The following is a 26,899-nucleotide window of genomic DNA, read 5'->3' on the forward strand; positions in this document are numbered from 1 at the left end:
GTTATGGAGGCTATAGGTGATGATAAAAACATCTTCTGAGAAATACGTCAGGCTGTTTGTCTAACAGCCTGGAATAGAATGAGCAGAGATCAAGAAGGGAAGGAATTTATTTTGTGCTCAATCATCATAAAGACTATTATAATAATTATAACACAGCTACTTAACAAGGCACGTTGTTACCATCTATTCATGTCCCAGAGCACAGCTGAAGGTTTTCCACCAGAAATCTTTTTGACTGAAGAAACTCAAAGGTACAGTAGGAACCACTTGATTTAATGTGGTAGAGATGTGTATATGACTGAGCCTCATGTATTTTAAGGAGCCACCATTATTGTTCATTCACCTCAGAATAAACATTACTAGAACTCATGCCAAAAATCATCCTGTTGATAACAGTTGGAACATAGATGCATTCAGCAAAATAGGGCTTAGCTGTCTATGCTGTGACCTCTGATAATTGCTCCAAAGCATCTGTGGGCAAATGATGATAGCTTTAGGATGAACGTTTGTATTTTTAAGGTGACATATTTTTAAGGGTGACATGAGGTGAGACCAGAACTGGACAACTCATATGAAGTTTCTATGAATGTCATCTATGTGAGTCAGTTTTCAAAAATTCAATAGGATGTAAGTCCAGGACTGATGGTAACATTTAGAATGACATTTTAGAACTCAAAAATGTCCTCAGAAGAAAACTGGACATACCGGGGGGGGAGGAAAGGCTTGAATAGATTTACCACTGCTACTGCTATTAGGTATGTGAGTGGGAAACAGTGATTTGTGGAAGACACCCTGTATCTGGCTACTTTTGTGCCTCTCCAGCTGGTTCAGCATATACACAGCAGAAGTATCCATCTATAAACTCACAGTGATCTCCCCCTCTTTTTTTTTTTTTCTTTTTTTTGAGTCCACAGTAAAAATAACAGAGTTCTGGGAGGAGAAGGGAAAACAAACAAACAAACAAAAAAAACTCTTGAGATATTTATCCCATGGAAAATGCAAGAGTTATAAACTATCACAGACATTCAATATATATTTGCCTTGTTCATCAATGCGTAAGTGATGCTTTTTTCCTCCTTCAGCACTTGCAAATGCTCACAGCAACTTCTTCTGCATGTATAAACTGTCCGTGCCTCTTGGCTTTCCAAGCTTGAAATGGATCCTGCTGCATTGCCATTAAAAAGAAACACAGTTGCATCTTTCTCCTTTTAAAAGGTATTTGGCTTAATCTTGTCATGTCAAGGCTTGATCCATAGTTGAACTTTACTGAAAAGCAGTCCCAAATATGTGTTATCAATGCCTTTGGTAACAAAAACTGATGCGAAGAAATGATGTCCCATGATGCAACGCACTTATTCAGTGGCAACACCATTTTCCAGCAGGCTGACTGCAGGCCAAACCCTACAGAGCTGCTGTTCTGTACATAATAACCACACTTAGAGTCATTAACTCCAGCTTCGTGCTCTTCAGTTTTTCTCTTTGCCCCATTTTTGAATTCCAACAAAACACTATTAACACTCCTTGATTTCAGTGGGTTGGCCTCATTATTTTTGGCAAGATACTTGCTGAGATTAGATAATTTGTTCCCACTTGAGCAGGCTATGTAATCATAGTCCTAAGCATGTTTATTTCCCCTTCTTTTTTCCTTATGTTGTTCAGAAACTAAAGTGCTGTAATCTCAAACTCAGGCTTACATCTCCCTCGGGACTCTTCTCTAACAACACAGCCAAGAAGCCATATGTTGGCGTTACTATGTCCCCTCCCATAAAGTTAAGTTTAACTGCATTTTGAAAATTATCAACTGATAGTTATACTGGAGTTTACGAGCTACAGTAAGCATTTCAGAAGCCTCAGTATTTGTAATCAGCAGAGTTTCTTTCTAGTTCCAGACTTCTACTTCAATAAAAGCACATGCACATTGTTTATGATGAGATCTTGTGGCAACATCTTCTATATCATCAGTAACATAAAATTACTCTGTAATAACTAACATAAGAATTACTCTGTAATAACTAATGTAAAACTGCTGTTGTACAGTAAAGCAGGATACAGCAACTCTGATGTTCCCAATTGCTATTTGCTTTGAAGCCATCCCTCACTCGCTCATCCACACACTGGAATGTCTATGGAGCAGTTTAAGTCAATTTTACACTCTACTAGCAGATTTTTGAGAAATCTAAGACTGACTTACACACTGTCAAAAGAAAAACATTTATAGGTGAGCTTTCTAGACAAGCAGCCAAAATAACAGCCAGCCATCAAGCAGAATTGTCTGTTAGAACGGGAAGAAACAAAGCACAGCGAGAGCCGCTGGCTGCAGAGCTCTTCAGTCATTTAATTCTCATTAACTAGCCATCAGAAGAACAAAATTACTTTGTACTTCTAACTCCTCTCAGAATGCTAACAAAAAAAAAAAAATCACTATAAAAGCTTGCTGAAATATTAGACAAATTTCATCACAAGATATTTGTGCATATGTAAGAGATGGTCACAAGTGTAATTCCCTGTGGTTACTGGACTGCTGAATCATGGACATTTCAATTAGTGAGTATGAAAAAACGTGTAGAAATTTCTCCTGTTGAATATCAGAGTAAAGACTGAGAAAGCCATTGAGCTGGGCTTCCTTTAACCCAGAACATTTTTTTAGAATTGCCTTTTAAATCATATTTGTCTATAAAAATATTATCTTTGTAATATTTGACAAAAGTTAATAATAATCCAGAATATGCAAAGGGATTTTTGGAGTATTCAGGTAAGATATTCTTGCAGTATTCATTATCCTCATTTCAATGTTAAAGTGATTGCAGGCAGACATATTTCATATAAAATAGCACCTTGTCTTTTCTGAATTACTGCATCTCTCTCTGCATTGTTGTGTAACATTTCCAGGATGAAAACGATCCTCTCTCAAAAGCCTTTTTGCTGAAGTGCTCACCTTGAAAGTGCTAGATCTATGTTCACCTCCTCATTGCAGTGGGTGGGACGGTTCCAGAAGAAAAGACAGAAGGCTGATTATGGAGTGTGCAGGAGTTTTTTACTTCCCTAGGATGCAAATCTGACCTTAGTTCCTTCAAAATCAACCAGAGTGGAGGAAGATTTCCCTCCAGCCTAAGAAGCATCTTATCCACAGTTTTCCAGGATCTAATGGACACACACATACAGGTTTATAATCCCAGAAATTATGTGCTAGGATCACTTTTTATAAAGGTAAAAGAATATATGCTCTTACACAGGATACGTCTCCACAAGCAAGAGAGCCCCGAAAAAGACATCATGATAGCTTTCACTCAGCTGAGGTCTGCCCAGCAGTTATAGCACAAATGCAATAGCAGCATCTATACACTGGCCGTTGGCTCCAGCTCTTGTAGGTACATCTAAAAGGCTCTCAAAATAATATAGCAAGTAGAGTCTAGTCCTGGCAAACCAGCGTTCTGAGCTGATTGATCCAGAGCTGCCATATAAACTGCGCTCCTTACATCTTTTGACTGCTCCTCCATTCCCACTAAAGTTTCCCTGCTGAAAGGAGCACCACGTTGGGACAGGCTAGAAGTGGCTGGTTTCAGCTTCTTCCTAAGAAGAGGAAAGAGTTCATTCCTGTGAAGAATAAGAACACACTTCATCTTTAAAAGGTAAAGAAAGTTTTTATGTGGCAATCCAAGCAGTTTATGGAGTGGAATGATGTGTGCTGGTGTGTGTGGTGGTAGGAGAGAGTAGCTGTGACAGTAAACTTCTAGAGCATAGCTAGTATTTTTAATTAAGGACACTGAAAACAGCCTCTGATGTGAATTAAAAATGAGTATGTATGTAAGCATATTAAGATAATCATGGGTGCAATTATGAACTTAGATACCTAACTTATAAGATTCAGAAACACCTCAGAATAATCTTAAAGTTACCCTGAAACCCTACTTACTGCAGAATTGTTTGCACATAAATCACCTACCTTTAAATCACTGAATACAATTTTAAAAGCATTTAAGTAGTTTTGGAGTCTAAGTGCCCCTGTTTTCCAAAGAAACATTTATAATAGCTACGCTGTTACAGAAGTATGCCATTGAGATCCATAAGCCATCTAAGCTTCTATGAAAATACAGACTGCTTTTTGTTACTAGTGTGAGTGCGATTAGGTGGATTCTGCTATTTGATGTTTTTTGTCCCAAAGTTGTTGCAATACAAAGGGAAAACAGTCATGTTTCTGTACAATACATAGACATTGCCTCTTCTTCTGGTAACAAAATAATGTTTATTTTGACAGAAGCTGATGGGAAATTTGTGAATACACTAATCTTGCTGTCTACCCATTCATCTGCTGAAGAGCTCAGTAAGCTGACAAAATGCTCAGCTCCCAGAAAACTGAGATGTTCTTAAAGCTCAGCAAAACCCCTTTTCCCTCTGCTTATTCTTACATATATCTATTTCTCCTTTGCCTGGAGAGGAGGTTGGAGAGCTCTGCTCTGTGCACCTGTGGGTTTGGGTTGAGCCACCTCTTGGCACTTTGGGGATGGGTTGTTTTGCAGGTGGCCAACAAGATGTACCAAGGCAGTCTAGTGCCTGCTTCTCTTCACCTGGGTCTCTGGGAGCAAGGCAGTTTCCAAATCGAGGTCCCCAGCCCACAATGACACTCTGACAGCCTGCTGGAGCACAGAAGCACGTGAAGCAGCACTCACATGTGATACAGCACATCCAGATCCTGCAGTGCCAACAGAAAACAGCGTGTATCTCACCCAGAGGGATGGGTTCTAAAGGAAAAAGGTCTCCAGTGCATCTTCAGCCACAGTGCCTCAGCCCATCAGGATAAGATGTTTTCTTAAAGATGTGATGTCAAGGATGCAAAATGGATTAAAAAAAATGCAAGGCTAATCAAGATTGTGGCACATAAATACACATCTCTTAAGAACGAAGGGTGGACCACAGCCTTCGTAAGGGTCTCTGTGTTGTCTGCTGACGTTTCTCCAGTCCCATTACTTCTTATTTCTCCACCAGCACCACCCCATTCTCTTTCTCCTCTCCAAGCTAGCTCTTTTTCATGAATAAAACATTAGAAGAAGCCCTTAATATCCTAAAGCATTTTGTGCTTCCTGCCTAAATGAGATATTCTGGTTTCTGCAACAATTGCAGTACGCATTATTCAGCCTTTCAGGATGGCTCAAAAGACACAACGAAGAAGATGACATAAAATATCTTTCTCATGACAGAAGTAAATGTTTAAGGGAGAGCTGGCTGCCCCGTCTTGCAGAAAAGTCATGTACTCCCAGTACCTGCATACAACTCTTAAGCCAGTGATAACTGGAATTGAAATATTTTGCCTTGCAAATTGAACTTCATCCTGCATGTTTTTACAGAGAGTTGATTTAGTCTGTGGTTGCAATATGTGACTATTGGGCATATGAAGATTCAAGGCTCTGCTGCACAGCACTGAGATTTTCCATTCCTTTATAGTACCTGGAAGAGAGCTGCAAATTCACAGCCAAGCACTGCAGGGTCTGGTTCTCCAATGACCTCCCCAAAGAACAGCAACAGCACAAATTGGGCAGAACTAGGGCAGAGGGAAGGCAATTCACACAGTTTGTCTTGCTGCCACATCAAACATGAGAGGTTTGGAACAAAAGGCTCTGTGTCTCTACTCATAACACTTTGGTGTAGTATAGCACCATTTGAGACACTCACGCTGACTTTCTGTCATTTTAAGTTATTGCATAATCACATTTAGGGGGTTGTGAGCTCCAATGGACATTCATATGACCTGGAAGGCTTCACCAGCAGAAGAAACAAATGAGAATGCAGAAAGAGAGAAAGAGTCAGAACACAGAGGCTGTGTTGTTGCCAGTAGTGACATCATAGAAGTGCTAATTATGATAATTCGATGTTGTCCAGATTGTAGCACTCTGACAAGTTAATGAATATTAGCATGGTGAAAAATTGGTTTTGTTTTTAATTAGGCCACACAGTGTTCTACTTTTCATTGGAATGATTTTAGAGTATTTCTGAATGTTTCATTGCTTTTTGGTTGTTTTGTTGTATTTTTTTCATTCGAAGCAAATGAGTACTTTGAGAGAACTTTCCCATTTTTCATCTATTTAAAAGCACACACAGTTAATTTTTGTTAACCAGTCCTGCTGTTCACAATCATGCCTAAATCACCTAAAATGACATCATTCTTTACATATCTGTAGAGCATCCATACCTCCAGATTGTGCAAAACATGGTTTTAAGAGTCATGGAGGTACTCAGACTTGAATGCGTAATTTCTGTATTTCCAGAATGCAAAAACATGCTGAGGAATGAACAGCCTCACAGCTGTAGGAATACACGGTGTTTTTCTCCCTGACTGCCTCCGCTAGCATCCTCACAGAGGACTTAGGCACCCTTTCTTTGGAATTACTGAAACACTTTGCATCTAGAGCCATATGTATATTGATGCTCTGTTGCTACCAGATGCTTACACTGTGGAGATTCTCATTACAAGATTGAATACTGCCTAGATGATGATGAGTCTGTGAAATCAATAAATTATAACTATTATAACCCAGTTATCGCTGGCACCACAAAGCTTTTTTTAAAATGATGTTGACTCAGAGCAGAAGGAAGTTAATGACTTCCTCACAGAAACAATAAGTAATATTATGTCAGAAAAGGACATGTAGACAGATTTATAACACATTCAAAGGCTAACACAAAGTGTTCTTCTTTTAGGCACAGTTCAAGCATTTTTCCTTTCCATGTTGGCCTGCTTCAAGTAGAAAAAAACAAAACAAAACAATAGGGGACAAATGGCTAAATGTCTTGGAGGACACAGACCTAAGTCATTAATTACAACCATTTTGATCAAGGCGCATAAGGTGCTGAGTGCTCCTTGTAGCAGGAGCAAAGGATAGCTAGAAGACATCCAGCACTTCGCAGAACTCAACTCTGCTGGACAGTTTCCACTCAAAGCAGCGACTGGAGTAGAATCATAGAATCACTGAGGTTGGAAAAGGCCTTCAAGATCATCAAATCTAACCACCGTGACCTACCAAGTCCCATCATTAAACAACATCATTTACTGCCATGTTCACATGTCCCTTAAACAATTCCAGAGATGCCACTACTTTCCTGGGCACCTCATTCCAGTGCTTGACCAGCCTTTCTGTGAAGAAATTTTTCTTAACATCCAATCTCAGCTTCCTTTGGGGAAACTCAACACTATAATCTCTGCTGACAGTAAATAATTGTATACCACCATTGTTTGTGGGAAATAAAAGTAATGCAGTTTAAATCCTAACCTACATGAAGTTATTTCATTTTTTTATGGCAAACATAAAAATATGAATCTTCTCCAACATGAGCGGGGAAAAGATTTTATTTTTGATCTCATTAGATTTTTCCACTGTAGCTGATAAGTACTTTTATTAAAGTTCTGAATTAATTATCTTGAAGGAAATAATTGCACTATCATCTGTGTTTAATATTAGCAAATAAGGGAAAGGAAAAGGGAGAAAAAAAAATCATCTAATGTAAGGCACAGAGAATAAATGGACAGATTGGTCTTAAAATTAATGAGCTAGGAGCTAACCATCATTAAATACAAGACCAAATAATCCTCCTGAATTTTTGATATGATGTTGATGGATCCATGTACCAAAACGCTATGGACATTTGAACTCCCACAGGCACGGGCAAGAGCTTGGCACTGCCCCAGGCTGATGCCCTGAATGCCTGCCTATGCCTCTAAGACCTGACATCAGTACAAGCTTTATAACCCTCTGATCCTCTCTCAGGCTTTGTATCTATTGCTTGGAGCAGCAAAACTTAGGACAATTATCCCTCTGATGTTATTGCTGAATCAGTTTTTCCATATGGGTGTGTAATTCTTGATCATGAATGTATACTAGAAGAATACAGTATATCCAGAAGTGTCAGCATTAAACTCCATGCAGTTCCATTGGTTCACAATTTTATAAATAGATGAGTGCTTAGAACTACTGTCAATATTATGAATATTTAATTTACATCTTGCTGACAGCTAGAAGAAACAAATTAAGATGAGATTTAACACATTAACAGTAATCAGATGCAACTGAATCTTCCCAATATGACATAATTATTTTTGCAGAGCATGCCTGCATATCTGATGTAATGTTTGATGTGCTTTATTGCTGTAGCAGCCAGAGCACTTCTTCAGAGCCTCGCAGAGCTGCAGCGCCTCAGCTGGCAAAACCACTGCAGCATTCAGCCCTGATTGCACAACAGTGCTCCCGGACCCTAGCTTTCATTTAAGTCACAGGGGCACTTACCCAGAAATGCTCCTGGACCTCACAGGGATGGAGAAAACAGTGCAAAGGTAGATTACTAAATGCCTTGAACTTTTTCTAAAACAAGATTTTTACCATTCTTTTTAATTCCTGTAATACACAATTAGACTTTGCTCTATGTGTTTCAGTCACAGCACTGTCTATATACTGCAGGATTCCACATTACAAAAATACAGTTCAAAAAGCTGTATGCAGTATGTGTTTTTCTTCAGTGACTCTGACCTTTAAAAATATTCAGGTTGGTGCTTGATTTAACATTTCAACAGCAAATATATTTTAATGCACTGAGGACTGTTATCAAAGTTCACAAAACTGTTTGCATAGCTGAAAGAAGCAGCTAAAAGAACTGTAAAAGAAAAAAAGCTGTAGACTCCTTCCAGGTATAGAATAACCTAAAGCTTGCAAGTTTTCTCATATACTGTGACACTGTACACATCTGAACACTCAGCTCCAGACCAGCATTTATCAACAGTTCAGCTCAAAGTTCATAGATAGAACCAGGAAAACTTCCACAACTTTAGTGGAACTGGATCAAATCTTTCCCACTTGGGTTAGACATTTTTCTGCAAACATGTTACAAAGCAGAAACAGAGGTTTTACAGAAAGAACAGACCTCTCACAAGGAAAGTATTTGAAGACACCAGAAGACAATAGAGATTACACCATCGCCATCCCTGGCTCCTGTCCTCAGACCGCAGTACGTTTGCCTTACTGATCCTAGTTGTCCAAATGCAAGCTGAAGATGGCACTAGATTAACAGAGAAGGTGTATGGTGGCCTATCTATCCACAAGTGAATATCAAGATATTAGACTTATTTTCAGCGTTCATGGATCTTCAGTGTTCATGGACACAGGGAAACAAGCTGGCGTGCCAGCAAGTCATTTCTCCTTAACCATGGGTGGCTCAGAATTTACACAAGTATTTTCTTTACAACGACATATTCTTTGTAGTCAGAGCTAGGCAGAGGATGTTTTCTTCCTTGCAGGCAGCAGTATTTTCAAGCCCATAACACCCAGCCGGCATATACATATTCACCAAATATTTAACTCTGTGGGGTTCTAGTTTTTTCAGGTTTTTTGGGGGGGTGGAGGAGGGGAATTTGCTTTTTTGTTGTTATTTTGTTTTTCAATTCCTAGATCACAATTATTTTTCTGTAGAGTGCATACATTGTTATTAAGACAAACTGCTTTAAAAATGCACTTGGCACAAACTGTTTTTTTCTATTTCATTTCCACTTCCCTTAGCCAACATCTTTACCAGTCTGTGGGGTTCATGCTGATACAAGCAACCCTTTACATCCACTGGAGCTGTACTCGTGGCAAAGCTCCCAGATGAATCCATCAGCTTTGTCTTTAGAAAATAAAAAAAAAAATCTGTGCTTACAAGATGTTCATAGAATGCAAATTCTTCTTTATGTACACTCTGATGGGTTTGTTTGTATGTTAGACACTGCCAAGCCTGTGCATGCTCAGTCCAAACACCTTAGCATCTATGATCTCCCAGTCTATTTGAGCTCAGGTATGGCCTGGGAGCTGCTCACTGAGCCACATGCAGCATGCCAATGCTGAGACATGTCTGTGCCTCAAGTGTAAGATGGCTGCTCCCACATCTTCGGTGCTGCCAGCCATGGGACCTGTTCAGAAAGCTCCAGGTCTCAGACAGATCCAGAGGGGATGAACTCCTTTCAGGAGCCCACAGAATGCAAACCAATACCCTTCATTTAGAAAAAATAAAATAACAAATCACAGAATCACAGAATATCCCAAGTTGGAAGGGACCCTGTCATGGTTTTGTGATTTTCGGTTATTGGTATTCCACATCATAACATCATGTAGTAGTCCTTCTCTTCTGAGAACCAGGTACATTCACTACATTTCCCAAGGTACTTTTCTCCTCTGTTACCATTTCCAGACAGAGGGAAAAGATAAAAGCTCGCAGTATAAAAACTTGCAGATCATGAGACCTTGTCCTTTTTTCTGCCGTCTCTCGTCTTGGTAGCACCTTGCTCTCCAGCTGTCTTATCGTCGGTAGTAGAGTAAGGCCTACCTTGATTTTGGGACATTCTCTCTCTCTGTATTGGATTTATCAGCTTAAATTGTAATTATATTCTATTATAGTGTGTTGTTTTGCATTTCGATATCTTATTTAGTAAATTAGTTTGTTTCTCCTCAGATTGTTGCCGCTGTTCTTTGCTCTCAGGGCCATCTCCTTACCCTTTTCCCCTTTTCCCTTTTCCCGGGGTGCGGGCCCGTGGGTCCCCCGTCCCATTTGTTATGGAACCGGGCCAAACGCCCGTAAACCGTTGACAGACCCATAAAGATCAGCCCATCTCCTGGCTCCATACAACAACCCCAAATCCCAAAAACCCTATGTCTGAGAGCATTGTCCAAACGCTCTTTGAACTCTGTCAGCTTGTGCCCACTGCTCTGGGCAGCCTGTTCCATGCCAACCATGCTCTGGTGTAGAACGTGTCCCTAATCCCCAGGTGCCCCTCCCCTGACACAGCTCCATGCCGTTCCCTCGGGCTCTGTCGCTGACGCCAGAGAGCAGAGCTCAGCGCTGCCCCTCTGCTCCTTGCGAGGAGCTGCAGCCGCCATGAGGCCTCCCCTCAGTGCCTCTGCTCTGGGCTGAGCAAACCAAGAGAGCTCAGCCGCTCCTCATACGACTCACCCTCCAGACCCTTCACCATCTTCTCAGTCCTACTTTGGACACTCTCTAATAGTTTTATGTCCTTCTTATACTGTAATGCCCACAACTGCAAAAAGCGCCCAAGTTAAATTCTCCTCAGTGCAGAGCAGAGCGAGACAATCACTTCCATCAATTGGCTAGCAAAGCTAGAAGTGTATGAAGAGAATGGTCTACACTAAATCGTCTCCATTTGGGGATTTGTTTCTCCCTCTTCCTAGAATAATGCACATTATAAAAAAAAGAAATCACAAAATCCTTCCTGTTTACCTCTTCTTTTGAGAGGAAAAGTTGATCTTTTTCCCTAGGTATAGTGGCAAAACACTGATTTTATTTCTCGAGCTGGGCAACTGCTGTTTTTACGGCCGTTGTTTATCTTTTTCTGCTGTTACATTATTTAAACGTTCTGTCACAGACAGTGGCACTCAGGCTTCATATTTTAAAAATCAATAAAACAAAAGACCTTCAAAATATGACTTGGCAGTGGGTAGAATTGTTTTACCATGACTGTACTGGATTTCACTTTTATAGCTGCCAACACTACTGACACTCTGTTTATGCTCACAGACATTTGCAGTTAAGAGCAAGCTTCAAGAAAATAATGCTAATGAAATATTGGCAATTATAGTGCAAATTATTCAGTGTTCTATTATGCTTTGAAAATATATTTTGGAAAATTCAGAAGCAACAACACAAAATGCAAGGAAAATGAGACAGAATCCAATTCATGCTTGGACAAATGCCCCTCTATCCTGCTCTCTAGGAGAGCCAACAGACAGCTTAAAACCAGTTTTCACTGAAGGATCCAATGAAGCTCTCCTTTTCTTCTTTGTATGAAACACTGCCTTTCTAGTTAGAGATTTCAACTAGTAGTACCTCTCAAGACCTAAAAACCAATAAACTTATGTTTTTGAAGATGTTCATGGTTCTTCACAAGGATTTACTCAATGACCAACACAGCTGTGTTTTTACTCAATCCAGGAGGAAGATTTCTGAGCTAGAAAGGAAAATACCTCCGAGTCTCTGCTTTCATCCTCACGAAAGGGCAGCAAATGTGTAATTTCTTTCCAACTAAATGCTAACAGATCAAAGATAAAACAGCAAAAATTGTTCTCTGGAAAGCTGGTTGGAATGACCATATTGTTTCACACTCCGTGAAATAATATTGTCTCCATGCTGTGCTTTTTGGGCTGTGTGGAGGCTCCATGTCAATGTCTGCCCTGGATACAATAATACTAATATAAAGATGACTCCCTAAAGGGAGAAAAACATCTGTGTTTACATGGCACTAACAGTTCTGGAGATAAAATAAACCCCTCTGCAGTTACAATTTCTTAGTGCTAAAGGTGTTAGTGTTAGACTGCAGTACTCTGTCATGGGATGCTATAAACATGGAGAGTTGGGTTCAAAAGGGCACTGAATAAATTTGTGCAAAACAAGTTTAGAAATTACCGGAGAAATATTTTGTTGTAAACAAACAAAAAAAAAACTCTCAGGTACAAGAAGTCCGTGAACTTTACTGGATTCCATCAACACACTTCAGGAAATTATCAAGACTATACTGCCCTCCCAGTGTGCCTGCTATTCTGGGGCTGCCTGCTCTGCCTGTGCCAAATGAACTTTTGGCCTCTGCAAGTATAGAGCTTCTCCTGGTGCCACAGACAATCTCCCTGTGTTGCTATTCCAGCAACCTACTACTACACTGGGAAGGCTACTCAATACAGAAAGAGCGTTATGGGAGTAAAGTGAGTCAGTAAGGGAGCCATAAGACCACAGTTTTGTTATTACACCATAAATTCTCGAACCAGGCGAGTCAAGCTCCACTGATAAAAAGCTTCACTTCCCAGAAAACACAAAAGAACACTTGCAACACATTTTTCCAAGGTATGCTACTACCAGGAGCCCTTATGTAAATAATATCCCAAATTATTCACAGCACAGTCATCTTCCCACAGCTATTTCTCCAAAGAATGGGCTCAAAATACCCACAGAACTATTCAGTGAGTTACAAACATTTACTGATTTAGCTTTCCAACACACTCAAGTGTTATCTAGGCTATTATCTACCTTGAAGGTAGATATTCCCTGCTCAAGTCCTGGCAGAGAAGTAAAAGATTGCCACCAAACTAGTTTATTGTTATGCTCATGGCCATCAGTACCACAGAGAGCTGTATGTCAACCATCTGCTCGGGGATTGATTTTACCCCATACTCTGCCATGAACATGGTGAGATTGGCAGGTACCTTTCTGATGGAGAAAGTTTTCCTCCAGATTAGTACTAAGAAAAAGCACCCTTTTTGTTCTCATCCAAAAAAAAAAAAAATTTATAACAGTATTCTTCCTGCAAACTGCATACTTAAAATTTTTATGTGACAGAGGCAGTCATGATATGTAGAGGTACAATCCAGCAATGCCACCAGATCATTTCCCATACAATTCATCCTACCAACTTCAGCTGATCAACTCCTGTGTTTGGTACCAGAAGTCCCAATAACAAGAGATCATCTTCATAACAAGAGCTATTTTCATGTACACCTGGTCTATATGACAAAAATCAGACATGAAGAGATCTTAGTGGCAATATTTCTTCCTCTATTCACAGACAGGTCCAAGATGAACAGACAGTGGGAAGCTTCCTCTGAAACAATTTCATGCTTACCAAGATGATTTCAGCACGCTCGCTGCCCACTGCACTCCAGTAGACATTACACAGTGCATAAGTATAAAGCTGTTATCCAAGTCTGGTGTTTACCTGCTATCTACTTAGTAAGCAAAATAATTGTGATCCAATCACTACCGTATTTATTTCACCTTGTACCTTTTACCAGCCACTGATGTGTTGTTGAGCAGAGAAAACTGAAATCTCTTCAAATCTCAATTTTCCTTTTTTTCTAAAAAAAAAAAAAAAAGTCAGTTTTGTTAGTATGCCTTCTTTTCGTCTTCTCAATAATTGGCACCTGCTCAATCACAAATACACCTTTCATCATTTAAAAAGCCCACAAGTATCATTGTACTCTCTCCACTGGACAGATGAAGAGCAGCCCAGCAAGCATTCGTTAAACCTATCCTTTGAAGTACCATAGTTCTGATGTCATGGACATTTCTTCTAACCTGAACTCATGAAAGAGATGATATGCTTTTCACTCTCTCATTTGCACCTAACTTGGAGCCGTGTAAAACATGGAAATGAGAAATTATGCCTCTACATTTTAAAACATATGGGTTTGGATTGTTGCCCCATCTGTGACACGGGGTCCTTGCTGCTTCTTGATCACAGCCAATAACTGCACACATTAAGAGAGAACTTTATTTTATCTAAGCAACAAAAAGGCACAGGCAGTACACAACTGATTCGCATGCCACTGCTTCACCCCAGGAACTAACTTTGCTCTCACTTCACTCCTTACCTCCACTCCTTTGGCACAGCCTGCCCTATGCAAACACCTAAGTGTTTGTATAGACATTTTTCAAGTCCCTGAATCTCTAGGTGAGGGTTAAGGGTGCAAAATCCCTCCCACTGTAAGTGGAAAGCAGATTAAGGCCACCTGTGGAAACTAAACATGAAAAAGTCTATGGGGCCCAATGACATTCATCCCAGGATCCTAAAGGAACTTGCTGATGTAGTTATCAAACCACTCTCCATCATATTTGAAAAGTCATGGCTGTAGTGAAGTCCCTGGTGACTGGAAAAAAGGAAATATCACTCTCAATTTTAAGAAAGAGAGAATGGAAGATCCAGGGAACTACAGATCAGTGAGCCTAACCTCTATGCCTGGGACGATAATAGAACAGATCCTCCTGGAAGCTACATTAAGGGACATGCAAAATAAAGTGATCCAAGACAGCCAGCACGGCTTCAGCAAGAGCAGATCATGACTGACCAGTCTGGTGACTCTCTATGATGGAGCAACTTCTTCAGACAACAAGGGAGGACTAACAAACCTCATCTACTTAAATTTCTGAGAGGTCTTTGCTATGGGTCTACACAACATCCTCATCTCTCATTTGAAAAGATAGAAAGGGTGGGTAATTCAGTAGATAAGGAATTGGCTATATGGTCACAACCAGAAAGTTGTGGTCAATGGCTCTATGTCCAGGTGGAGGCCAGTTGTGATTGGTGTCTCCCAGGCATCCATCTTGAGATTGATGCTCTTTAATATCTTTATCAGTATGATCAAGTGCACCCTCAGACATCTTGCAGACAACACCAAGCTGAGTGGTACAGTGGATATGATGGAAGGAAGGGCTTGAAAAGTAGGCCCATGAGAACCTACTGAGGTTTAACGTGGCACTTGGGTTGAGGCAAGTATCTGTAGAGACTAGGAGAAGAATTCATTGAGAGCAGCCCTGCAGAGAAGGATTTGGAGTTCTGGTGGATTAAAAGCTTGGCATAAGCCAGCAGTGTCCACATACAGCCCAGAAGGCCAACTGTACCCTAAGCTGCATCAAAAGAGAGTGAGGGAGGAGTCTGTCCCCCTCTGTTTTGCCCTCATCATACTCCAGATGAGGCAACAAGTCCAGGCCTGGGACTCCCAGCACAAGAAAGATGCAGAGCTGTTGGAGCTGGTCCAGAGGAGGCCACAAGGATGATCAGAGGGTTGGAGCATCTCTGTTATGAAGAAAGTCTGAGGGAGCTGGGCCTCTTCAGACTGGAGAAGGGAAGGCTCCAGGGGGACCTTATAGCTGCCTTCCAGTACTTAAAGAGGGTTTATAAAGAGGATGGAAAGCAACTTTTTAGAAAAGCAGATAATGATAGGTCAAAGTAAAATGGTTTTAAACTAAAAGAGGAGCAATTTGAGGCAGATGTTAGAGGAAATTCTTCAGAGGGCTGTGAGGCCCTCTATGAGTTTTGCTGTGCCTTCACTGTTACAGCCTTTATATCAACATCTCATTTAGTTGATTTTTTATCAATAAAATAATTCTGTTGACTTCGGTCTGCTTTGTCCTCTATGATTTTTGCTGAACTCTGCATATCAAGAACACACGCCTTCTGTACACAGCAGTCCATAGCCAGCAAGTGAAGAATACGTACCCTCAGGTGAAGTAAGCAGTAGAGAACTGTGCTTTGGGCAACTGTGAGTTGAAGGTGTCTTTGATGATAGGAATGAAAATATAGCAGAGGATTGGTAACCTGTGCTCTGGCTTTAAATCACATTGGAAAAGAATTGCACAAAACATGAAGGTTAAAACTTAGTAGTTTGCTGGTGGTTTTTTTTTTTTTCTTTCCAAATAACTTTTATGGTGATATATGATCCTTCTTTGGTAGTATTCACATGCTAACCTACTTCATTATTAAAATTCAGATCCCAAACCACCTTTCAAAATTTACATGCTGCATATATTTAAATCTTCCATTAAACCTTTTTTGTTTTTCTATTTAAAGGTAGAAAAAAAAAGAGGGAGAGAGGAAACAATAGACAAAACTGATTTGTTTGGATAAGCAGTTTCTTAGGCAGTTTATTCACTGCTGTTGCTCTATCCTCAGCATGATTAAATCAAGAAAAAGAGCTATGTGTTATTCTTTCATTTCAAAAAACAGAATAGCTGTGAGCCAACCAGGTAAAGAGAATGTATCAGCACCCTTTCTTGTCTTATTTGAAGATGAGTACCAAAGCAGTTCTCTTTCATCAAATCTCTGCCATTTTACAACTATTTCCAGACTATCTTCAACATCTAAATGCTCTAGGCTGACCATCAATTACAAGTTTTTACTTTAACTAATTCCATAGGAAAACCAAGCTTAAGAAGAACATAATTCAGGAAAGAAGACTATAGAGCCTTTTACATTCAAAGAGATTGCTTTCTCACAAATAACTGATCCACTTTCTTCTCTTATTTCAGTCAGCCTTCACAGAAAATGAAGCACAAGCTTTAGAGCACTCATTCATATTAACAAATGATTAAAAAAAAAAAAAACACAAAACATGAATACACATGTTTCAAAAGCACTGGAACCCCAACAAATAACAAATCACTTGAAATAAATATTGTCCTGTAATAGAGATCATAGAGGAAAACACTTGAACAAAGAGCCACAGGAAACCTCTGTTTTTTTTTTTTTTTTTTTTTTTGTATTTTATAAAAAACCTAGATAAAAGGAATTAAAACAACCCACACTGCAGTCCTCCTGAAATAAGTAGATTATGCGGCTCAGTGTACATATATATATATGTATATATGGGGGCAAATGCAAATGAAGCTATCACCGAAAATACGTGCAGAGGATTCAATTCCCCTTCTGACCTGAGCTCTTACATGCAATTGTCTGCCTTTGGATGGCTGTTCCTCAGATAGCGAAAAACACCTGCTGTTTCCACAGATGTTAATCTTCCTATGGCCTAACAGCAGCTCTGCTCCAACAGCTCTTGCTGAAAATCTGAGGATTTAAGATGCTGTAAAGCCACCCATTTTCTTGGGCAGCCATAACTTATTGCTTTTTGAAAGCCTGCTGCAAATATACCCCAGAAGGATGGCTTAAACCAGGCATAGTAAATCTGGCAGAAAAAAAAATAACTTTTTTTCCCTTATCCATGCAATTCAGCTCATGAAATGATAGAAATTTTTGAATCAAAAATACAGCTGAGAAGCCAAGATGATGTAACCTACAGAGTCAGTTTACGGGCCCAAGACCTTCTCTTCCATTGAGAGGCAGCATTTGGCACCTCTGGCCTCTTCTACCTTCCCTGCTGAGTTTGCCTCAGTTCATGAAGGTTCCCAGCAAAGCTCAGAAGTTGAGCATCAGGTCCTTCTGCTTGGGCCTGAATCATAGTCAGCCAGAATAGGGGAGAAGCTGCTGTTTCTTAACATAAAACATGAAAAGAGCTTGCAGATTTGCAAAGAATGCCTGTTAAGGATCTCTCATAAAGGATTATTATCTTGTAACCAGAAGGGCTGCAGAGGTGATGCCTCTTCCCACAAGGACCCAGCTGTCAGCTACTCACAGGTAAAAGTGTGCCATGACCAAAAATTATCACAAGTATTCTTCCCTCCTGATACCAAGATCTGCCCTCTGCCTACCAAACCAATTCAAGAAATCCACATTTGTCACCACCCATAACTTCTGACAATTCTGTTTGTGCTGTAGTTTAAGTACCTAAAGAAGCAGGCTGTGTAATAAATGACAATCTTGGATGTAATCAGATTTAAGTCTGCTTCCCAGAATAAGAAAACAATACTGCACATACTCAAGAGATAATTATAAGTGATAGTACTTAGCATTTAAACCACTAAGGCTCTGCAGCTAGTACAGCACATATGGCATGACAGGCCCTGTTTCAGGCAAACAAGTGCAGTGTTGTAAGCGTGCACACTGCATAGCGAAAAGGGCAACAGCCTTCACTGGGGCAGGGAGAAACTACTGTAATATAAATAATTTGCAAAAGAAGATTGCATTTCATATCTGAACTCAAAGTAGAGATAAAAATAGACCATTGTGTCTAGGGCTGACATTTCAGATAATGCTTAGGTTAAGATAAGTTTCCCAATGCTCCTCATTTATTACTGCTACCCAAGAGTCAAATCCTTCTCTCCATTCTGTGGCCTCCAGTTTTTCTCCTAATTATAAAGGTGTTTGTGCCCCACAAGATATATAAGTGATAGATTTTGACTTATATAATTACAGCAGCTCATCAAGCTCAAACTGATGGCATCAGTTAATCACTTAACTGCTGCCAACAAAAACACAGAGAGGAACAAAACCCAGTTCTAAACAGAAAATTAAGTCAAATTAAAGAACAAAAAACCACTGATGGAATCATAATGTGCTCATGGGCATTTTTATAAACAAACTTCATCTCAAATTCAATAACTTCTGTATCTATCCACTCAATACTGCTTCTATTCAAGTGGATGAAATGTTACAGCAAAGTTCAGAGAGAAACAATAAACCACCACATTAAAAACCAAGACAGTATTATATTAGCTCTTTTGTGTGCACAAGAGCCATTTCCTATCCAGGTGTTAAGTGGATTAACTTATATTGCCCTATAAGATGAAATCAGGTTTGCCTGGTGGGATTTAATTTCCATTCTATCTATTATACTTCAGAGTTCCTATTAACTCTGAAGCATTTAAGCTATTTAAGGAACTTAGGTCTAAATAGAAAAATCAGCAAGCCCCAAAACAGAGGTTTGATTGCTCAGGTTGTGAATTTTAATGTTCAAATATCTCAGCTGCTTAATTTGAAATACCAGTTTGAAACTAGTTATCTGTCTCCACAAGGGTGCTGGGAGCACCAACCTGGCCTTCTTAAAAAGCTTCTCCACCTGCTTTGCTGCAGGAGCTTCGTTTTGTACACATGATTCATTGAGATAGATATAACCTCCACTTTCTGTTCCTAAAGCAAGTGCTCAGACTACTCTGTCCTACTCTCTGCCTCAATATTTAGTGTCCTGTATGTGGTAGAGAGTAATGCACCAAGAGATGATGTGTTTCCAGTATCAGCTCCACCGTTCACTCAGAGCCAGACATGTTCTAAAGGCTTCCAAAGATGGTGACTACAATTTCAGACCAGGAACCCTCCAGCCTTCTGTTAATTCTTCTGGAGAGTCTCAAGTTGGCATCGTTATTTCAGCAATTAGCATTTTCTTTCAAGGTAAGCATACAGGAAAGTTGGTATCATGCTCAGAGTAGTTACCTATACCATAGTACATAAGCAATTTAGTTAAGATAAACAAATTACTGAACTCATGATTCAAACACATTTCAGTGAAAATATTTTATGCTACATTAACAGTCAGCTCATTAAACTTCAGAAATATTTTAGGGAAGTTCAGTTCAGGAAGAGGACAGCAAAGCCTCTTAATCAGATCTTCCTACATAGCTACATGCATGCAAGAAAAATCCTTCATTTCAAGAAAACATATTACCATACTTTTAAGCCTTGCCAAGCACAAACAGGTTTTAACCTCTTCTTAGCTCCAGGATGAGAAAAAAACAGAACTTCATCCTCTCTGCTAGCAAAATTAGCAATACAAACACATACAAAATATATCCCACTCCTAACATTCAATAAACTTCTAAATGCCTGACAAGCTTTTGCAGGATTATACTAGTTTCCCTCATTGGGAACACAGATGGTGCTCATTTACTGTAATCAAGAATTGAGTTACACAGGACTGTGTTCTGTGCTGTCAGCCTGCGAAGACCAAACAGAAAGAACAACTGAGATGGGGGAGGGCAAGCAGGACCCACTGTTGCACAGCTGTTACACTTAACGTGAAATGAGTCAGCATAGGAAAGGCAGTGACATCAAGGACTGTATGATTAATAAGTAAGGTAGCAAAAAACTGTCTCAAATTTAAGCCTACTTAATGCTACCTATCTTCATCTTCCCTTCATATCTTCAACTTTGTGTGCATTAAATAAGTTATGAGACAGCTGCAAAGGCACCAATGAAACAAGAATACATCTGTGATGTTAGCAAAACATTGAATGAGTTGCATCAGAAAGAAACTATTCAAAGAAGGAAAACAACTCTGGTGGGGAAAAACTTGAGACAGCAGAAGTGACTTTTCTCTTCGAGAAGAGAACATTACCATAGAAATAGAGTTATGCAATCATAAATAACCATCCTAAGTCACTTCGGTAAGAGTAAAGTGAGAAGTAGCATATTTGACCATATAATTCTTCAGATACAAGACAAAAACAAATTCAGGTATCAACATATGGGAAGTGTATTGTCATACCACAAGGCGGTTCGTTCTGTGTGAAAGACAAGTCCAAACAGCAGACTAAGTCATACGGTAATGATGAAGTGCCACATTTACAAAAGCTATCTCGCTCCTCTACAGAAGAATGCAAAAAATAGTTGTGTGTGTTTAAACAGCCTACAATTTTTTTTTTCTTTTTCATTTTAACTTTGGCGCAATACCACAGCCTTCCCCAGAAAGCCACAAATCTGACCCAAAGACAAACACAGCCAACCAGTTGGGTAACTAAGGCTGTAGTTACTCACCAGCTCATTAGTTTTATGCATGCTTCTCAAGCATGGGATTATTGTTTGTGTGAGGAGGTATCAGCTCAATTACAAATAACACATACAGGCTACGTCTAATAAACAAGTTCCCTCTAATATACGAGTTTCATGCCAGCTCTTTCTAGAATCTCTCATACACCAAGTCTATGGTGTACTTAAGTGGTTTTTGTTTGGTTCAGATGGTTTTATTTGTTTGGTTGGTTGTTTTTCTTCCACTGTGACTCAAGGAAGTAAACAGACTTTGCAATACCGTTAAGTCTCACTGGAAATAGAGGCTCTTGGTGTTTCTGGTTGATTTCTCTCAAAATGATCTTGAGAGGTGTCTAGTGGGGGCAGTTACCACTACAGGAGGGTAAGCATATATAGGAAAATATCATCACAAAAATAAGTTGTAATATCCTTGCTATAGCTTCAGTGAGCCTGGAAGCAAGGTCCAATCTTCCAGCAGGAAAACAGAGTACAAGAAACAACTGATGCTAGGAGTTGCATCAACAATTCATTGTACGTTGTGGCCTGTGAGAGCTGCAGACTAGAACTAAGTCAGGCCTTCGTTGATCTTTCCTGAACCTTTCCTCCAGCCACAAAACGACTCTCTGCATCCACAAATTCAAAGACTCGCAGCTCTTCATGGAAACCCAATAAGCCCTGGGAAAAATACACGAGGAAACTCCGGAGTGTCTCACAGTGCTGCATCATCATTGTAGACACAAAGGTCTAGTCTTAATCCTACAGTTCAGGAGAGGTCACTATGAGGATCAGCCCTTGGGAACAAGATCATGGAAATATGCTTTATAAGGGATGAAATCAGGAGTAATTCTTGCGCTGTGAGCAATCCAGCAGTGCAGCAAGAGATAGCTGGTCCCCCACAGAGGCCTGAGGTGTGTCAGCATAGTGCTCGCTGTGGTGAGCCAAGGGATCCCTAGCAGGGCCACACACTGCTCATGGCATCCCATCAAAGAGCTGGGCCCTTCTGATGAACGCTTTGCTGTTCAACACAAAGCAGTGATTGCTTGATGCCCTGTCCAAGAATGGAGGCTTCATGGCCCGCTAACTGGGAACCTCCCTTCACCAACTGGAATAAAAACAGCTATTTTCATAACAAATTGCATCAGAACACAAATTGTTTTTGTTTGGCCTTTTTGGCTTATTTTAAATCCTATTCTGCAACAGCGGTGATTCCATAACTTTTCCGAGCACGAGTTTAATTAATAAGTGTCATTAAATTATGCAACACTGGAGCTCCCAATAATACTGTAACTTTCATTTTTTCCTTCTGGTGCAAAAAAAAACTACGCTGAGAAAAGCACCATCTGCCCCCTTAATATTTACCAGACACATTTCCATTTTGCCATTTCAACAGTGTTGGGAAAAGGACATATGTTTTTTCCATTGTAATGTTTACTGTAAGCAAATTCCCAAATGTTTAGAGAATTTTTATGGTGACAGTGAGGATGGTGAGGCACTGGAACAGGTTGGCCATAGATGTGGTTGATGCCCCATCCCAGGAGACTTTGAAGGCGAGGCTGGATAACGCCCTGGGCAACCTGATCTAGCTGTGGTGTCCCTGTTCACTGCAAGGGAGTTGGACTAGATGGCCTTCAAAGGCCCCTTCCAACTCTAAGGATTCTATGATTCTGTGACCCCACTATAAAGGCCTAAAGCTTTCTTTGGCAGTTACTGAATCCAAAATACCATAGCTAAGAAACAGTGAAATAGACAGATGAATTGCTACACAGTTTGGCAGCAGAGTCCCCAAAATATCAGAAAAGTCAGTGAAAAGGTCAGTGAAAAAGGGTTTAACCTTTGATGATCACTAAGGAGTCCCTCTGAAAGTAAAACAAATTGTTATACGTTGTGTTTCAGGTATATAAGGCATCAGTTAAATTAGTTGAAGACTGATACCGGGAATTCAACCAGCTTGTTGGGGCCTCAGAAAGATGGTTTTGCACCTACAGAGCCCAACCAGTGCATCCTGCCCCACAAATATGAGATGATGTTCTCTCAGCCCAGAGGCAGAAAGACAGGAGGACTATTACCAAGTTGTGAGCAAGTTTCGGAAGCAACATTTTATGAGGTCTGGTTCTATTTCACTCCCACCCCAGGCAATTCAGATAGGAAATAGCTTGCCTGTCACTTCATAATATGACATGTTTCATCTGCAATTTCTAACAGCTTCACATAATAGGAAAAGATGAAAAACATCTCTAAAAGAAGAAGAAACAACTCTCATCTCCAGAAAAGTTGCGTGGAACTACAACAGGAAGAGATATGACTTCTCCTGGCTTGCCTGCTGTTTTTGCCTTAAGGGAGGAAACAGGTTTCCCTGCAGCCATGTTGGAAGAAAGAAAAAGGAAGCTGTATATCTAAGTACAGAAGGAAGGAAATCAGCAGCAACAAGGTATACTCAGAACAGGCCACGTAACCCCCTCTATTTCTTTTCTAGCCTTCATGCTTTCTAGGAGGCTAAGTGGGAAAAGCAAGCAATTCTTCACCATCCTAGGAGTCAGCATTTGCCTCAAGACACAGTATGGAAGTATGGTGAAATGCCTTTATTGGAAAGTGAGCACTGCAATGATGCCTCAGCATATATTCTCAAGGGAGTTCATTGATTGTTCTTTTTCCAAAGGAAAGCAAGAATCAGTTTTGTCTACAGAGGTGGAAAAAGTCACTGATATCGGTTCTTTACAACTTATCCTATACAAAGTGTAAATAGTAGCAGTTCAGCTTGAGCAGTCATCCTCCACTTACTGATCTCTTCTGGAATCCACTAACCTGATTAACATCCCCAGTTCAGTTATTTCTGTAGAATCCAGGCCAGGCACAAGACAGAAGCAAATAGCTTGAGATGGCATACCACGGGCATTTCAAATGAAATACAGCCTGAGGCACTGAGCAGAGGGAAGAGTAGATGGCACAAAGCAGTTTAATCTAAGATTTAGCTTGTTTTTGCATACGTTATTAATATCAGCTACACTAGTTGTAGCAGAGGTAATTTCAGAATGTTTCTTGAGAACTGGTTTACATTTCATTATTACTGATATATGGTAAAAAGGGGACTGATGAGAAACAAAATACAAGGAATATTTTTAATTACTTCATTTCATAATTTTCCTTTAATTTGAGGATACATTACCTAATTCTGCCTGGATATGGAGGCCAACACACACCCATCAGTTTTCAAGTATCATGTTGCTAATACTATGGATCCTGCACCTTGTAAGCCACAACCACGAAGAATACAAAATATTTCTATTACAAGCACTGCATGAAGAAAGGTCTTCAAGAACATGGTCTTCAGAATCATCATTTGCTGACATTTGTTTCTCATGCCATCTTGGGGCAGGAGTTAGAGAAAAATATATTAAAAACCTACCGGTTTCAAGTATCCTGTGTATTTACTGTAACAGGTGGTGTAAGACTATACCACAGTACAAATTGGCTTTTTTAGCCCAAATCATGATTTGTCATATCTGCCTACACTACAACACTTAAGCAATAGAAGAGCTAAAATTCAAGCTACACTATCCCATTACTGTAGAAAAATCTTTATATCTTCAAAATGCACACTAGAAACCTAAATTGCTTTGCTAGTTTCTATTAAGCAAGATGCCAATTTTAAATGTTTTTGTTTTCTTGCTAAGTTAACAGAAAAAAAAATGTGGCTTTAGACAGAAAGAGTAACTTTCAAACATGAGAAATGAGCTGGCCTCACTCCTCAAAAATAGAGAGAGAGAGAAATAAGGATAGTAATGGCACCTGAGGAAGCAGTGAAGATCCAGTAAAGATGGCTAAAAGCAGAAGGCCTGCTTAATTGTTTCAAACAGCCTCTCAATGAAGAACTTTTTTGTACAAAGCACTGGGTAGCTGGAAACTGGATTTGCGTCTGGAAATGGAATTCATATATAAATTTGATAGAACAGTCAACTTAGCATCTGCAAGCTAAATAAAAGTAGGTGAGACCAAAAAGACATCAGATGGAGAAAGTAACAACCTTGCCACACTTTCAGAACAAGGAAGAAGGAGGCAGAAATAAAAGAGAATGGTTAAAAAAATAAAAATCCAAATGAAGATTATGTAAGATAAAGGCAAGCCAGACAAGGCCAGTTCCATCCCATTACAAGAGATTGGGATGTTTGTACATGACTGATGCACGACTTCCCATGCAATGAACCAGGCAACAGAAAATTCAGACTATGTGTTGAGGACATGGATGCAGGATGGAGAACAGAGGATGAAAAGGATCTCAGGGCTTTGACGGAATAATCCACTCCTTATCCTTGATACTAAGCTACACCTCACAACTCTCATCAAAACTGGCAACTACTATATATGGCTAAGAAACAATAGAAGGGAAGATTCCAGCCATCTTCAGCCAAGCTCCTTTCATCTCCAGAAAGGGCACAGAGGCATAAGAGGACCAACAGGCTGTTACCAACTAGTTACAGCACCTAGTCCCCATAGGACCATCAAAGCTTCCTCCGGCTCAGATTTCACCCAAGCTAAAGGCTACTCAGATGGACTATTCAAAGCAGGGATATGGAAACCTCCATAGAAATGGAATAAAAAGGATTTCTCCTGTAAAAGGAATTCATCAATTTAAGACATCTGTATTACAGTTTCTTAATCATAGAATCATAGAATGGCCTGGGTTGAAAAGGACCTCAAAGATCATTGAGTCTCAACGCCCCTGCCAAGTGCAGGGTCACCAACCACTAGACCAGGCTGCCCAGAGCCACGTCCAGTCTGGCCTTGAATGCCTCCAGGGACGGGGCATCCACAACCTCCCTGGGCAACCTGTTCCAGTGCGTCACCACCCTCTGTGTGAAAAACTTCCTCCTAATATCTAACCTAAATCTCCCCTGTCTCAGCTTAAAACCATTCCCCCTTGTCCTATCGCTATCCGCCCTCACAAACAATCAATCCCCCTCCTGTTTATACGCTCCCTTCAAGTATTGGAAGGCCACAATGAGGTCTCCCTGGAGCCTTCTCTTCTCCAAACTAAACAAGCCCAGTTCCCTCAACCTTTCCTCATAGGAGAGGTGCTCCAACCCTCTGATGATCTTGGTTGCCCTCCTCTGCACTCTTTCCAAGAGCTCCACGTCCTTCTTGTGCTGGGGGCCCCAGGCCTGGACACAGTACTCCAGATGGGGCCTCACAAGAGCCGAGTAGAGGGCAGATTAATCATCTGCTGACATTGATTATGATGTCAAGTTTTGTGATTAAACACCCTACTAATTCCTCCTTAACCTTCCTCACGCAACCTTTTGGAATGTCTGCGATCATTTTTGGTAATTATTTAAAATATTGAAGAAAACATTAGAAATTGTAAATTAACCAACCTGCTAATCTGTTCTGCAATTCTCCATCAAGTGTTAAAGCTAGAATTTAAAGCAGTTCAAAAAAACAAACAAACACACAAAAAATCAAACAGCAGTATTCTCATACCTGTGTATCTGGATAGGAAAGAAACAGCTCAATTCACGTGCTCTAGCTAGAAAGCCAAATACAAAGCAGTTCTTGGAGATTATAGCATCCTATGATCTCTTAGCCAAAAAGTGTCACAACACTGAAGAGCCTTAAAAATGAAAAGAACACTTCTAAAAACTATTTTTCCACTTGGTATTCACGTCAAATATTTTTCACCTTTTTAACTGACAACTGAAGTATCTTGCCCTGTATTTGTATGCATCTCCAATCAAACTATTAGCTGTGAACCCCACACTGGCTGACTAATTATCTGAATTGTATTTTAGCCACCTAAACATAACAAAAACATCTTATTTTACACCACTTCCTTTCCATTAAAAACTATCTAAAGAACACTCACCTTCAGTTCTGCAGCTTTAGTGCCTTCCCCTGCCACAAAAGAATCTAAAGATGTAACAGTTCTGTGATACCTGAATCAATACGTTATAACTTGCATCGCCACAGCCACCAACCAGGTTT

General features: G+C 40.0%; 1 protein-coding gene across 1 annotated transcript in view; it reads right to left on the minus strand.

The window, feature by feature from the left end:
* OPRK1 (opioid receptor kappa 1) overlaps positions 1 to 26,899 on the minus strand; it is a 97,087-nt gene that overhangs the window by 69,509 nt on the left and 679 nt on the right. The window lies entirely within an intron of this gene.

This window comes from Numida meleagris, chromosome 2, assembly GCF_002078875.1.
Source record: "Numida meleagris isolate 19003 breed g44 Domestic line chromosome 2, NumMel1.0, whole genome shotgun sequence".
NCBI classification, from domain to species: domain Eukaryota; kingdom Metazoa; phylum Chordata; class Aves; order Galliformes; family Numididae; genus Numida; species Numida meleagris.